The sequence below is a fragment of the Dermacentor variabilis genome, chromosome 9 (assembly GCF_050947875.1).
Source record: "Dermacentor variabilis isolate Ectoservices chromosome 9, ASM5094787v1, whole genome shotgun sequence".
Lineage (NCBI taxonomy): Eukaryota > Metazoa > Arthropoda > Arachnida > Ixodida > Ixodidae > Dermacentor > Dermacentor variabilis.
In genome coordinates this window covers 57,378,551-57,392,604 of record NC_134576.1, presented here as the reverse complement: position 1 = coordinate 57,392,604, position 14,054 = coordinate 57,378,551, and the positions used below count along the sequence as shown (strand labels likewise).

The 14,054-nt window shown below is 43.8% G+C and overlaps 1 long non-coding RNA gene across 1 annotated transcript in view; it reads left to right on the top strand.

The window, feature by feature from the left end:
- LOC142558017 (uncharacterized) overlaps positions 1-14,054 on the top strand; it is a 32,688-nt gene that overhangs the window by 10,890 nt on the left and 7,744 nt on the right. Inside the window, exon 4 of the long non-coding RNA XR_012822919.1 lies at positions 10,658-10,766. This is a non-coding gene — a long non-coding RNA (uncharacterized LOC142558017). The remainder of the gene's footprint in view (positions 1-10,657; positions 10,767-14,054) is intronic.

Genomic DNA, 14,054 nt, shown 5'->3' with positions numbered 1-14,054 from the left:
AGGACACTTTCATTCATAAACAGTGGTTATCTGTATTTTTGAACACAGAGAAAGGATACGATACCTTATGCTGCTTCAGAATTCACGTGTTCTGCCGGCTCACTGTGTGCGGGGTAGCGTGTTGAACACCACTGAAAGCTGTCTGTCTAATTCCACATTCTGCGTAAGAACTGGCGATGCTTCTTCTGAGCTATTCACCCAAAGAACTGGCGTAACTCAATGAGGAATGGTAGGTTGTACACTCCTTTTTTAAAAACTGACTTCATTTTACACAGTCATTCCAGGCTAAATGTTTCTCTAAAGGTAAGTTTTAAATCATGTAATATTGCTATCTGGAAACGACAGTTGCAGCTTAGTTTACATTAATTATCTGAATTTTCAAATAAAATTGGTTCCCTTAAACACTTAAAAAACCACTAGCGTGCTCTTTCTAAAAAAGAGCTGTCCCAAATTGCAGACCCAAATACTGCAATCAGTGGTGAAGAAGATCTCTGTGAGCAGCGTGCATAAGTTCTTAGGAATAATTTGACACTCGAAGCTCACGTTTTTTCATCGTCCAAACTATCTGAGGGCGGAATTCCCGTAGACAATGAACTCTTAAAACTATTTTAGCACACATACCGCGGTAGTAGTAGTGATCGTGTCTCCTACATTTTCATAAGTTTTGTCCGCTCACTCGTCAATTACGGAGCTGAAATTTATCATTCAGCAATAACCAAATGCATTAAAAACTCGTAGTTTCATTCAAAAAGTGAAGCATCCATTGCGATAAAAAAATTAGTAGACAAGCGTATGAAGCAAGGAAAGTAGTGTTGTCGGCCATATAAATAGAAAATATTCTCTTACTAAATATATTAACAAGCATGGTGTCAGTGCGCATAGCCAAATATGAACATATCACAGTCGTTGATCACTGGGTACTTGCTGTCAAAATGCTGGTTTGAGGAAGCGCTGCAGCAGAAGCAGCGAGCGAATTGATCTACGTGTTGTCTATTGTTTCACCGCAAACTGGACGCTAAAACACGGCATGCACAAGGTATGAGCCACCGGCGTACGAAGACTCTGCCACAACACAGGTGACTTGCAAGATTGAGCGCGCGAGGCCGTACAATACGCAGTCGCTACCGGAGTAGAACGCTGCCCCCCTCTCCCCCCTCCACACGGTGGCTTGCGCGCGACGGAAAACTGCGCGCTTCCTCCCCTCTTGCTGACCTTGCACACGAGAGATTCAGGCTCACGTGTCGGCTCCGCAGGTATGATTTTACTGACACATAACCGCGTACGGCGCGCGGCGGTGGTGTTACCTTGCACTTTATGCAGAACATCACGGCGACAGGAGAAATGCGCATGTCATATATTTGCTATCGCAATGTACTACTAAAAGCTTTTAACGAGTAGAGTATACGTCTATCGACTGAGGCTTTCAGGACAAGTCCGATCTAGAGCTTAAAATTTGAATCAAATTAGTGGCCTCTTCATATGCAGTGGTCATATACCAGTTTTACACGTTTTCTGAGAGTAAAGGGGACCATTGAACATCCTTCTTATTCCTCTAAATACTATATCCATCTGCTGCACCCTTTCATAACTCGCCTGCAGCGAGAGAGCCATTCTCTTTGCTTGTAAGAAGCCTCGGGGAAGAAATAGGTGCTCTACTGCTTCAACATCGTTTTATGGCTCTAGTGAGCGGTTGCTACTATGGCATTGTCAGCTCATACAATGTACCACGCCGTTTGTAGAGGCCACTTAACATGCTCCACAGACACCCATTCAAATGTACTTGTAGAACATCAAAAGGAGTACTCGTGCACGGTATTTTATACAAATGCATCAAAACAGCATGAAGGAGGGCCTAATGCAGTAGTGGGTCCCTCCTTTTCAGAATCCGATATTCTGCGCCTTGAAACAAGCATCTTTACGCCAGGGGCTTAGGCAATGTTATCAGCTGTAAAACAAGCCAGCAAATTAGGACTCCTTAAGCATCTTGACAGTTTCAATAGCCCTAAGGTAACCCATGAACGCTGTAATCAATTATCTTTGTTCTCTTCAATATGCTGCTTTATACACTTAACCAAGATGATGCGCTATTTTGGCTGCCCGGGCATGGAGGCATAGAAAGCAGCGTGCTTACAGGTCAAATTGTTACGTCCGTAGCTATTAAATACAGCAATACTTCCATAGCTGCTCCTGCCATAGACATGAAGCCTTTCTCGGGCGATAAACTAAGCTATTGCCAACAAATATTTGACGCTGAAACGTAATATAACCTGCATTTAATTGAGCCGCATTTAGGAGGTTTCCCTTCAATAGAGAAAATACGGTAAACTTAGGTCATTTTCTGTCAACCAAGAAAAGGCCGCGCATACGACACCCTTACCTGTTGAGCGGTGATGAACCTCCTACCTGCGGCAAATGTGGCAAGACGTGCACGTCCCCCTACCTCTTGTGGGGGTGGGTGGGAAAACAAGCGATGAGAGAACAAAGGGCTTTAATTTAGCCCACTCAATGCAAATCCCACTCGATCCGACAATGTTACTTGGTTCAGAAGCGTTGTTTCGATAATAAAATCGTTTTGGACGTTCTACTGGATGTTCACATCGTGCGAGTCGTAAAGCCAAAAGATCCCAAACATCTCCTCTCACTGAGCTCTCCTGCTACGATATTACGCTCTTGCAGAGCATGTGCCTCCGTGCCCTTCAGTTCAAGTGCTGCCGACACCGCTACATTTCCGTATAACATGCCTTCGTTGCAATTCCTTTATATTCATCATTTATATCACACCTAACGTGTCCTAATCCGGGTTTTATGACATATATATTGTACGCACTTTACAAATAATACATCTAGGCCCCTTTATAGCCTTGTTATATCTACCCTTCAAAAGTCAGTTCATGCACTATTGACAGGTATCACCAGTTTCCGGGTGTTACTTGCACCAATACCATCAAAAATCATTACTAATACTTTAGGAATGGCGTGGCTGCTTCCCAGCTTCCCGAAAGGTGGTGACCGGTTTCTGTGGTTTATTGTCCCCAAGTAATGCTATCGGTACATGAGAGAGACCAGCTAGATTGAGGTTGCAGATAGGTGCAGAATACGGCGTTTCCCGAGAAGTCCTACAAGCTAACTGACTTGTTAAACTCGCTATGCAATAATCGACCAGACTACGTGGGGAATACGGAGGTCTTCCTCTTTGCTGTGACCCTGCCACTGGGCATAAAAAAACTTCAAGTTCAGTTAAAAGGCATTATGTGGCCTTCACTTATAGGGGGGAGGGGGTGATATGACTTCAAGTACAATGTGTCCCTTCGCCAACTTATGCACATGAACTTGTGCGCAATAGTGAGCTCAAAGGATTCCACGACACTCAAACCTTCAGTACTTACCAATTCTTTCAGAAGTACGGAGCGTTTGTGCGTTATTCAACCGGGTGCGTCCTTACAAATACGTCTTATTTCTCCGCCGATGCGCTATTCACGCACCTGTATTCATGTGGTCACCAACACACCAATAAGTAGGAGACCTTGTTAATAGTTTCAAAGAAAGCTCGCATCACGCATGCACTTGGTGTGCTACATTGTGTTTCTTTATGTCTAAGCTACATATGACGAGTACCCAAACTCCTCCACAAGAAAATGCGCGCGAAACATGTAATGCACAAGATGCGTCATTTGCGAAGTTAAGACATTGAATCGCGATAACGGCGCATACGAATATGATATGTAGCTTTATAAGCAATAAGCAACAGCCCGAAATTTTATCAGAGAAAATCTCAATAGGGACACATATGACTTCATATATAGAAGATGCATGTAGAAGCTGAAACTGAAGTTTTGGTGCAAGACAACGTGATATTTTACAGCTTCACATTTGGGGGTGGGCCTGGCAGAAAATTGAGGATGGGTGAATTTAAATTTGGGAACGCGTGAACAGAAATTTAGGGCTCGGCCAATTGAAGTACGGGAGTGAGCCAATTTAGGGTTCGGGTTGACCAAAATAAGTTTAGCGGCAGCCCAACTGGAATTTAGGGGTCTGGTAACGGATACTTATACAACTCCAGTGGGGTTTCTGCATTCTTCTTGAATTTAGACTCCGACGAACTTTCAGTGTGGTGGAGATGTTCCCTACATGATACAGGTACTTTGAGTGGTACCATACCATAGACATCGGTTGATGTAACTCTGCAATAAATGAAATAGAGGGAATGAAAATTAACTTTGGTAGCTGTTTTCTCTGTGCAGTTCACCGTCGCCATAAAGTAACAAACCTACAACTACTGTACACAGATTACTTCAGCTCCGTCATACGAACCTTCACGCAAAAGGTGTTATGCCTTGAATCCCCACAAAAATGCGTATTTTTCGAATTTAAGACAATTATGCATTATAAAAGCGCAAATGTAGGTTAAACTGGTTGCGTTAAACCGATGAGAAACAAGTTCAACTGTAAAAAATAAACCCGATTTTACAGAATATGCAGTGTAATACATAGGGCTGCATAGAAAACTTATGGGGAACCTTATGGTATGGGTAGGGAAATTTGAAATTTGGGTGTGGATCAACTTGAAATTCGGAGGTATGTCAGCTTGAAATTTGGAGTGGGCAAACTGAAATTTGCGGGTGACCTAAATTAGGGGTGGGCCAATTCCCGCGTGAGCCAACTTAAAATTTGAACGAGGCGCGATATAAATATAGGGATGGCCCCTCTTGAAACTTGGTCATCGGCCAACTAAAATTTAGGGGGGCGAGGGGGGGCAACCTGAATTATAGGGGGGGCGACCTTGAAATTTGTGGGTGCGCCAACTGAAGTTTCGGCGCGCATTTACGCATGGTTAGTTGGCGGCACGATAATCCACACAACACAAACGGGAACAAGCATGGACGGGCACGTGCAAAACAAATATATAGGGCTCCTTGTCTCTACATGTAAGCGCCTTACTTTGTGCATGAAAAGGTAGGAAAGAGTTAAATGAAAATGAGTAAAATCTGATAGACAGAGTTTTCCATAGAAGACGACCTCAGCCAAATGATAAGAGACGTAAGAAAAAATAAACTTCAGCACAGCGTGATAGAAAACCTAGAAAAACAAGAGAGTCACCCTGGTGTACAATAAGCTCTACATCGGTGATTGCGCGTACATATGGGATGAGAAAAAAACGAGTGAGTAGAAATGAAAAAAACATAGGCTGAAGCCGCCCTGGTACTCTGTCAAATGTAACCAACGAAATAACGCGCTTGGCTATAAATACCTGAAATAATTCCAAGACTACTCAACAAATAGATTCCGTACACTCGACCTTCATTCTACCACCAACAACGACGAAAAAAAAACACGGTTACGTTGCTTCTCCATCAGAATATGGGCTGTCTAACAAACAAACAGGATGAAATGCTGTTGGTAGACGTTTCACTTTCACTCTTATAATGCTCACGGAAACTTTGTACAGCGAGACATCAAATGTTTTTTGCCCTCGCGGTCACCCCAGCTATGCTCGCAGAAGTGACGGTAGGTAGGGGAGCTGGCGTACTGCTTCTCGTGACTGAAAACATCGTTTGTTTACATGAGCCAGATTTTCCTGTCATAAAAGCAAATTTTGAGGCCCTGACAGTAAGCAGTAATAAAACAGTATATTGTGTTATTTAAAAGTCTCCTACAGAGCAATTCAACCCATGTATTACTCTTGTTCATCGACTTTTCGCTTATTCTTGTGAAGAACAATTGGAACTCATTTTTGGAGGGTACATTAATATGACATCCTTACTTCTGGCAGTCAGCTAAAAGCAGTTCGCTCGTTTATAAGTAGGAGGATCGTCATTGCTTGATGTGTTCATCCCGAATATTATCGGAGACTTAAAAGCAATGGTTATTTGTGGTACTGGTATTAGTGAACATCTCAGAATGTTTATGCTTGTGACGAATACTTATCTTAACACGCAAGAAAAACCCAGTCTAAGTGCATTCAGGTAGTTAGGCCACATCGCATTGAATAAGCGTATGACATTTAACAAAGATAAGCTTCTTCGCAAATTTCAAAGTGGTTTCACAAAAAAACCGCTTGACCGAGATAGCAGACAAATCAAATTCATGATTAAAGCCTTCACCCAGAAAAAAATTGCCATACGTGTTATTATCAATTTCTTTAGTGCATTTAATCATCTCAATCACACCATCCTTCTGAAATTAGAAAGTTAGGGCATCCGCTGCATTGCTTAGATTTCTTAAATTCCGACCTGTAACACAGGATGCTATCCGTTGAAATAGTATTTGAGACACACTTCCAGCAACTATAAAAGCCTGTTTTCCCGAAGACATATTGAACGACCACTCCTGTTCAAAATTTGTTACTGATGTTGCACAAACCGTAAATGAACCACATATGATAGAACATGCTAACTATGCACTTCTCGCTGCGGACTCATATGAACTATACTAGCAAAGTAGAATCAACGAAACACTTGTAAAACTAGAAACATGGGCACAAGGAAATTGGTTAAAAGTAAATAAAGCGGTATTATGAAATTACGGAGACGATTCGCCGTGTTACAGGCTGCCTACTTTAGTAAACAACATATACAAGTTAACATTTGCATTAATGACAGCTCGGCATCAATTATCACGAGTATTTGTTTGCGTCAGCTATCTCCTGAATGAAACAGTACAGTTTGCCCCAACATAATTTAGCTAATTCAACGATTACGCTAAATTTTCTTCATTGACTTATTTACTGTAAGTTTATATTACTCATCATCACTTATCACCGCGTGATCTTATAATCACAGTAATTTGCACTTTTTTTTGCTCGTTCAGCTATATACTCTAGTTGTGCATACTGTGCATTGCAATATTTTCAGTTAAGAATAAGATAAAGCAGGCGTTGTGTAGACCTTTCTGCACATATTTTTTCTTGCCTAATTCACCACGGCCATCTTTAACGAATGTCCATTCAGAATTTGAGTACAATTTTCATGCAATGCGTGTATCATGCGCAGTGTATATATATTTATTTTGAGTAAACTCATATATGTTTTACATGTACTGCATTGCCTTAACAACAAAAACTTTTATTTTTTTTACAATTTATTTTTAACACATCATTGATATCTGTGTATAATATTCCGTTTTTGTAAGATACCGGTACATACACCTGCAATATTATTCTGAATTGTTGAATTTGAAAAATAGTGGGTATCATGTGATGTTGATACAGTAACTCTGTGGCACGCTTTAATTACATTTAGATCCTATATGTACTGCCTGGTTGATCGACAAGTGCAATGTGTTTAGAAAAATAAATTAAATCCTATCATTACCAAATAAAAGCGAAGAAATTTAAGAAAATGTCAATTGTTTTTTTGGCAATGCCATTTGAAATCATGTAATAGGGAGTCGAAACCTTTCGTCAAGCCCTTATGCCGTTTACTCCTGGCGTCCCTCCAGTCAAAGGAAAATAAACTTGATTGATTGATTGATTGATTGATTGATTGATCGATTGATTGATTGATAACGCTAGCTTGATGGCACATATCTCCAAAGTGATGTCATCATGAAATTCCTTCCAAATGTATATGCCTAGCAAACTACCCGACTACATTCACAATATGTGGTGTACAGTAAGTTAGTATAACCTTAATGAGTAGCTTTTTGTGTATTAGTTCAACATATGGTTCGATTTGTCGTACATGTAATGTCCGCCTGTCTGAATAACCCAAAACAAGGGATAATATTGTTATCTGTAAAAGGCAGTTTTTCAGGATGCCGTAAAATTTCAAAATGACCACACCGCTTAGGGCACTGTAAAACGCACAAACATTACGTTGCGCGCATCAGCTTCTGCGAGGAAGGTGGCACATGCAGCGGCAGTGTACTGTTGTCCTACTGAGCGTTTTGAAGGCCGCAGTGTATAATTGAACAGAGCTGACTTATAGCTTTAGAGAGCGAGTTTACTGGGCAGTATTGAACCTGTAAAGTTTAACGTAAAAGCTGGTATGAATAAAAATCGATGCAGAAGGTGAGCCAATATAGCTCGGGACATTTCGTGAGAGACTATATAGATAGCTCGGCAACGACAACATATTGCCCTCCGCAAGACTTTGCTCCTCCGCAGGCAGCAGGGGTCGATCGACTCGGCAAAGTGCCCATGCATTCTTTCGTCTCGGTCGTCTCCGTGAAATCAGTGGTTAACTCAGTAATGTTTAAAGTGGGAGACGAAGCTTTATTGTTAAGCGAGGTGGATGACTGGCATGTACAACATGCCAGAGTTCAACTTCCCTAGGCGGTTTCTCATTCCTTGTGGCTCCACCTATTGTACGAAGTATTTACCCAACGGCGGCCAATCAGCAAGATAATTCTGGGAACGCGTGTGCACTCCTTCGGCCATATTTTCCTTAGGCGACGTTTACACCGGCAAGTCCCAAGTTGGTGGCTAGTCGGGGTCATACGCGTCACTTCTGTCAGTCGCCTATGTCGATTTGGAGAAACGGTGTTACCTTAGTTTCGAGACCGCGGCGATTATTCAAATAAGGAGAGGGCGTCGTCCCTCGCTTACCATTTGGCGCTTCTTATAACGGAACACTTTGTTTGAAATACGGCAATTAAGTTCATTTACCAATCCCTAAGTACTACCTATATACCTATATAAACTGTCTACTCTGTTATCAGCGGCGCTAGACCAGATCGGGGAAAGAGGCAACGACACCACTTTTAGTCGCGCGGTGAAACACAGTTATTTCGTCTGTCCTTAGGACACCAATCCGGACACCACTGCGCAGGTCCCTCTGCTTTACTAAGGCCAGTAAGGTCTTCTAAACACTCATAGGCAATCGTGTCACCGTCTTTTATAAGTTTCGTTGTTGTTAACTGTGTTTATCTCCACCTAAATATTTTGATCACGACATATAAGCTACAGCCTAGGCAAGCATGCAGCCACAGCTGGCGTTAAGCTCAGATTTCGTCATATTCATTATCCCTGTAGAAACCGTTTGTAATGGGGGCCCCAAGCATCTATGATGCTTGTGACTTTATTTATCCTTCGATTTTCTCTTGAATCTGCATCAACACGTTTAGTTGAGCATCTATCCGTAAACGCTTCACACATGATACTCTACAAGGTGGAGCATGCTAGCAGGATTTCTTTTGTCTCACTATTATTGCTGGTCTGGAGGACCAAATGTCGTTTTATTGGCTTTCATTATAAAGGAGAATAATAAATGTCTTTGCCGCGCATGGTGAAGTAGTGGCCGCCAACAGAGCAAGGCACCGACTCTCTCCATGCTTTCTTTAAAAAGCCGTGAACCTCGCGCCACTAGGGAGAACTTTGACCAGATAACTATAACGATTGACATTGAACAAGATGCATCCCAGAGTTGAAGCGCTGAAGGATGTGGTCATTCTTCCAGTACGTATATTACGTATAATATATTCAAGTACGTATAATAATTTCACTCTACTGCGCATTCCTTCACAGACGTACCTCTTCCTGCATTTCTACTTGAAGCAATACCTACGCAACTCACTTGGCGCCCCTGCAGCACACAAAAAAACAAGCTTTGAGGATAATCACTTACAGCCATTTCTCATTTAGTGCTTGGCCATTACTCCGCACATATACCATTTCGTCAGTAGTGGATTTAAATAAATGTTCTCTAAGTGTCCTGGCGTATAAATTTTGTTGAGGAGAATTACCAATACTTTTTATAACAAAAGACCAGACCCCACATTTCACTGGCACTCGATTTTTACACCATAATAACTACCTCCTACCGAAACCAAGGACTAACTACGGCAAATTTACTACGAACCTTTCGGCAACATCCATATGGAATTCACTACCACGCTCCATTAAATCATCTCCTTCCATTCATTTACTTAAGAGGAAACTTCATCACTACTTGTTGGGAAAGTTATTGTGCTGTTTATTTTTTTTAATTACGCTTCTGTGTGTGAAATAATACTCCCAGGATCTTCCTTTTCTGTTCATACTTCACTCTTATTACTATGACTTGACTTTGTTTCTTAGTACTTTCTGTCCCATTGGATTGTTACTGCTGTCGTTAGCCGGTTTAGTGTACTTCTTCTATGAAATTATTGTAAGAGGTCCCTCCCCAGTCTTTGATTATGGGACCTCCTAAAGTTAGTTTTTCTGTAAAACATTTCACATGCATCAATAAACTGAAACTGAATAAATGGGAAAAAAATGCAATTTTCGCCATCATGTACACACACAACCATATTTTAACAAATAGATGATAAGCAACAATGTGTGCATCCATGATTAACACGGCGCCCACAAGTTCCAGAATATAAACAATTGCATTTAGAAAAAAAAAACACTGCCGCAAGAAACGACATAAAAACAAATTACAAATATGTCATTAAGTGTAAAATCATTTCAGTTATACTATCCAAACTGCCTGTAGGAAAAACGACTTCAATAGTATAGCTTCTGAACTGGTACCCAAACCGCCGGAATGGCTTCCGTCTAGAGTTGAACTGTCTACATAATTATAAAACTTCCGCTTTGTTTTTTTTTGTATTTGTAATGTTTTCTTTGCTATTCGGATCTCAGTTAAATACATCGACTGCAACAAACCAAGGTGTGCAACTCTGAAGTAAGAAAAACAAATGCCTAATAACTTCGTGTTCTGTTCTTCTTTCTTAGGCCCACTGCGCAAACAGCATCGGTCCCACAATTGTGCACTGTGTGACGTCGAGCTCAACAGAGCAACGGAGATGCTCCTACAAAGAATTATTGGCCACATAAACTGCAGGTATGAACATAGCGTATTTCGCTCATTGCTCGAGCTATCGTCTCATCGTCCAATAGTTTAGCGCGTCAGACAGGTTTATTTCCTGCCATACAATTTTCCATACAATAGTTTTGGTGAAGTGGCAGAACAGAAACAAATACTGTTAACGTATACTCGCACAGTCGTACGCCTTCTATAGCACCTAGCGTTTTAGAATTTCGTCCATCATATAGCCTTGAGCATATAAGTGGAAACACAGAATTTGCTTTGAAGAAATGTTTTCTCGTGATGTGTAAAGTTGAATGCGATATTTTTTTACTTAAAATATGAAACTCTCCCTATGATGTTTAGCGACGCTGAACACTTCCTTTCTGGGTATGACTGTATAGCCGCTACAGCGCTCTGAAAGAAACTTTATTTTTTAATTTTTATATTGCTCGATGCGAAGCCTCCTTTTCATAATGTTTAACATAAAGTAGAGTAGGGTGCATCTTTTCATGAGCAATAAAAGCACGCCGACTGCATGAACTTCTTTTCATTGAAGTCCTATGCAGGTCTACCGTCGTACTTCTGCAAAAGGCGACTCTAATATTGACTTAGTTACTCTTTTACTACACACATTGCCACCCCATATCATGTAATAGTGCGGTCCACCTTGCCTCTGCTGCTGGTATGACAACGCATCCGATGGGGACTTCCGCAATTCGCCAGTAGGCATCAGTCCGAGGGAAGAACGCGCGACGCTAGCGTTACGCTAGGTTTTTGCGACACAAATGTGTTGGACACACCTTCGCTTCGTGGTGCAGCGCATCTAATAGGGTTGAATAAGAAATTTTGCATCACCTATTTTATATGCTTGACCCATAAAAATGCATTAGTGTTCGTTTTCGTGGCTCTCGGGACTGGAAGACATTGTAGAATTCCACAGACAGCATTCAATTGAGCCCGTAGTGTTAGTATCAGTACTGAGCCTGCACAGTTTAATTACTAGCAAAGTGTGAGAGACCACGACGAGCGGAGTGCGAAGTCACGCAATGGTTGTCATCGACAGACCGAATGATATTATTACGATACTATCGAGCGATGCTCAAGAAACGACGATGAACGACGAAGTTGGTCGGTGCGCTTGGCTCCATTGTAAATAGCCTGTAAATAGCCTCTTCTGTGTGTGTCTTTCCACACGCAACATTCTGGTGGAGGTCAGCGATCCCCGTCCTCACCACGGAACTCATAAATGTTCGGCACACCGAGCTTGTCACCATGCCTCCCGGTGACGCACCCACATCTGCAACGGCTTCGGCTTGTCCCACTGCTCCAATCGTCACGGTCGCCCCACATCGCGACCCAGGTGTGCGCTGGCCTGGAGGGCCAGGATGTTGACGACTGGATCAAACTCTATGAACACGCCAGTGCTAATAACAGGTGGGACCCAACGATTATGCTCGCCAATTTGATCTTTTGTCTCGGCGGCACTCCACACATGTGGCACCAAACGCATGGTGACGAGATAACCAGTTGGGTCAATTTCAAAGAGAAGCTACGGGAACTCTTCGGCGACCCCATTGGGCGCAAGGCTGCCGCGAGAAAGGCTCTTGCGTCTCGTGTTCAGTCATCTACGGAGCCGCCCGTTCCCTACATCCTCGACGTCTTGGCTCTATGCCGCAAAGCTGACAATGCTATGTCCGAAGCCGATAAAGTGTCACATATTCTGAAAGGCACCGCCGACGACGCTTCAATTTGCTTGTTTTCGGCAACGTCTCGACAATCGTCGCCATCATCAGAGAATGCCGCCGCCTTGAACAAGCTAAGAGCCGCCGTATCACACACCACGTCACGCGGCTACCCAACACTGCTGCGATGTCGGCACGTGAGGGTCGACCAGGTCAGACCACCACCTGTGACGGCGTCACCCGTATTGTTCGCCGCGAACTCGAGGCCACCTGTTCGCCAGCTTTCTCTACGACGCCTCCCGATCCGGCAGCAACCACCATTCCGATGATCCAGGCCGTCGTCCGACAGGAATTTGAGAACATGGGTCTGAGCTCCGCGTGTTCCATGTGTCAACCCAGCGTTCCCCAGTTCTCTAGCGGCCCTGCTCGTCCTCAGCAGTCCTTTTCCGTGACATCTCGCCGCATCCCGTCCGACTGGCGTACCCCTGATGACCGGCCGATCTGCTTCCACTGCTGTCGCATCGGCCACATCGCTCGTCACTGCCGCAACCGATAGCCACCACCTCCTCGGACATACGCCGCCGCTCATTCCCGCACCTTTGGACCTTCCTTTCCCTATACCAGCCGCCATGAATCCACTGCCGCTGATGCTCCTGCTCCGAACCTTCGGTACAGCCGCTCGTCCTCACCTCGACGCCATCAGTCTCATTCCCCCCAACCCCGTCGCTTCTCTTCGCCGCCTATCGCCTCCCAAATCCAGCCGGAAAACTGGGCACTGCAGCTTCTGGAGGTAAAGCTGCGTTGTCGACCCTGCCCTGAAATCCTCTGCTCACGTAACCCCGGAACTGAAACCTTCTTTCATGGCACTCATCGATACAGGAGCACATCTTTCAATTATGAGTGCTGCCTTCCGACGACGACAGAACACGCTCCTCACCCCACAGTCGGCACGCGTCGTCCGCGTGTCGGATGGCGGTACTGCGCCTATCATCGGCATGTGTACGGCACGCGTCAGCATCGCCGGCCGCCACACTCCTCTCCCCTTCACAGTAATTGCTCATTGCCCCCACGACCTCATTCTCGGCCTCGATTTTCTCTCCGCACATTCTGCTCTTATTGACTGCTCTTCCAGTACCCTTCGCTTTGAGTTGCCGATGCTCGCAGAACCTTCTGACATACCCCACTGCCACTTACGTCCCACCGGCTTTCTTCGCCTGCAGCCAAAGTCAATAGCCTACATTGAACTGTAGTGTTTCCCACCAGTTCTTGATGGCGAGTACCTCGTCACTCCTCTGCTCGACATTCCAATAAGGTATGATGTTACAGTGCCTCACAGTATACTGAAGATTACTGGGAACCGCACTCGCATGCCTGTCTGTAACTTTGGACTGGCAAATCACATTCTACCACCGTTGATTGTCTCGGCGACCAATACGTGGCAGCGTTATCGACCGATGGTTCTCGCGAGCTTGGCAGGCCCGTCGCGCCAGCCTCGGGTGCCGATCCCAATATAAAGAAAATGGTTGCGACGGACCCGTCCTCGGCGCATGCTGAAGAGTTTTGCCAAGTATTATCGTCCTACCGAGATATTTTCGACATCGACGATCGCCCTTAAGGCCAGACGCTCACGCTCAAGCAT